This window comes from Nymphaea colorata, chromosome 3 (assembly GCF_008831285.2).
Source record: "Nymphaea colorata isolate Beijing-Zhang1983 chromosome 3, ASM883128v2, whole genome shotgun sequence".
In the NCBI taxonomy this organism is placed as follows: Eukaryota; Viridiplantae; Streptophyta; class Magnoliopsida; order Nymphaeales; family Nymphaeaceae; genus Nymphaea; species Nymphaea colorata.
The window spans coordinates 30,305,459-30,307,958 of record NC_045140.1 but is presented as its reverse complement, the minus strand read 5'-3'; the positions used below and the strand labels follow the sequence as shown (position 1 = coordinate 30,307,958).

The 2,500-nt window shown below is 49.0% G+C and overlaps 1 protein-coding gene and 1 pseudogene across 2 annotated transcripts in view; one reads left to right on the top strand and one right to left on the bottom strand.

The window, feature by feature from the left end:
* The window catches only part of LOC126409918 (uncharacterized), a 103,104-nt gene that overhangs the window by 84,657 nt on the left and 15,947 nt on the right, over window positions 1-2,500 (top strand). The window lies entirely within an intron of this gene.
* LOC116252013 (28S ribosomal RNA) overlaps window positions 1-2,500 on the bottom strand; it is an 8,920-nt pseudogene that overhangs the window by 2,051 nt on the left and 4,369 nt on the right.

Sequence of the window (2,500 nt, the reverse complement as noted above, 5' to 3'; positions counted from 1 at the left end):
CACGGAAAATGCCCGTGCGATCAGGGTAGAGCTTTACGAGGACTTGATCACCCACCCGGAATTCCATTGGCCTTCGATTCCGATCTGCAAACTTTTTCATCTTTTTGGCGGCCTTGTGTAAGAACGCCTTAGCCATTTCCGTCTGGTCCTGCCAATCGCGAACGAACTGGTAGGCAAAAGTGGGTCTTCCCTTTTCTTGGGCTGCAAGGGTATGTGGCATCAACGGTTGTTGTCCAGTGGCTATTTCGAATGGACTATGTCCAGAAGACTCGCTCTTCTGCAAATTGTAGCAAAATTGAGCTACATCCAACAATTTCACCCAATCTTTTTGATTCGCACTGACATAGTGTCGAAGGTATTGTTCCAACAATCCGTTGATTCGTTCAGTTTGGCCGTCCGTTTGAGGGTGGAAACTTGTTGAGAATAATAAATCCGAACCCAACAAATGAAATACTTCGCGCCAAAATTTCCCTGTGAAGTGAGCGTCCCGACCACTAACAATGCTTTTCGGCACGCCCCAATGCTTGACAATATGCTTCACGAACAACTCGGTCGTCTTTTCCGCGGGACATTCTTTAGAGGCTGGGATAAATGTGGCATACTTTGAAAATCTATCCACAACCACAAGGATGGAGCTGAAGCCGTCAACTTTGGGCAAGCTGACGATGAAGTCCATGGAGAGGCATTCCCATGGACGTTCTGGAATAGGAAGAGGTTCCAGGAGACCGACAGGCTTCTGGTTTGTTCCCTTGTCCTGCTGACATATCAAGCATGTTTTCACATATGCTTCAACGTCGTCGCGCATCTGTGGCCAGTAGTAGCCACGTTCGAGTAGTGCCAGTGTCCGCTCCTGGCCAGGATGGCCAGCCCACAATGAGTCATGACACTCCTTTAGCAACTCTCGTCGGAGATTGCCCCATCTGGGCACGAACACTCGTCCGCCCTTTGCCATCAAAAGTCCATCTTGTAGCCAAAATCGTCGCGTCTTTCCCGCCTCCGTTGTTTCGACCAAGTGCTTGGCCACTTGGTCCTGCTTCATGCCTTCTCGAATCCGCCCAAGAAGAGCACCCTCGAGTTGTGCTTCGGATGATGCTATCCGGGTAGCTGCCAACTCTGCCTTCCGACTCAGTGCATCGGCTACGACGTTTGCCTTCCATGCCTTGTACTCCAAGGCGAAATTGAATTCCGCAAGGAATTCCTGCCATCGAGCTTGCTTCGGACTCAACTTCTTTTGAGTCTGGAAGTAGCTTGTGGCTACGTTATCAGTCTTTACCACGAATTGGGACCCCAATAAGTAATGCCTCCATGTGCGAAGACAATGAATAACGGCTGTCATTTCCCTTTCATGCACGGAGTACCGTCGCTCCGCGTCTTTCAGCTTCCGACTCTCATAGGCGACTGGATGACCTTCCTGCATCAAAACTCCGCCAATGGCAAAGTCTGATGCGTCTGTGTGGACTTCAAATTTCCTGGTGTGGTCGGGCAACCTGAGCACAGGCTCCTGCGTCAGGGCCCTTTCCAACTTCTCAAAGGCATCTTCTTCGAGCTCTTCCCAAGCCCAAGTTCGGTTTTTCTTTAACAAATCAGTGAGAGGCGCAGTTATCAAAGAATACCCCTCAATGAATCGTCGATAGTAATTTGCCAAACCAAGAAAAGAACGTAGTTCTGGTACATTAGTTGGCGGTTTCCAGTCTTGAATTGCCCTCACCTTTTCGGTGTCCATTCGCAGCTGACTTTTTCCCACAATGTGACCGAGAAAACTGATTTCCGGTTGGCCGAATAGGCACTTCTCGCACTTCACATAGAGTTCGTTTTCCTCCAATACCTTGAACATTGTCTGCAAGTGTTCCACATGTTCCCTCATGGATTTGCTATACACTACAATGTCATCAAGATAGACTACCACAAACTTATCTAAGTACGGATAGAATATCTTATTCATTAGAGTCGAAAAAGTGGCTGGGGCATTCGTCAACCCGAACGGCATTACCAAGAATTCAAAGGCACCGTAACGAGTGACGCAAGTGGTCTTTGGCTCGTCGCCATCAACAATCCGAACTTGCCAATATCCTGATCTGAGGTCTAACTTGGAAAACACTTGAGCTTTGCCCAGTTGATCAAACAGATCTGCAATCAAAGGTAAAAGGTACTTGTTCTTCACCGTTACCTTGTTCAACGCTCGATAATCCACACATAGCCTTTTGGAGCCATCATGCTTCGCTTGGAATAACACTGGTGCACCGAAAGGAGCTTTGGAGGGTCTGATTATACCTCCAGCTAGCATCTCATCCAACTGTCACCGAAGTTCTCTTAATTCTGCAGGGGCCATTCGATATGGTGCCATTGTCGGGGGTTTGGCACCAGGGATGAGTTCGATGGCATGATCCACCTCGCGTCGAGGTGGCAGCCGTCTAGGGAGCTCCATAGGCATTGTTCCTGCGAATTCCGCTAAGACAGGCGCAAGCGCCTCTGGGACCAAACCAGGGGAGTCATTAGTTAC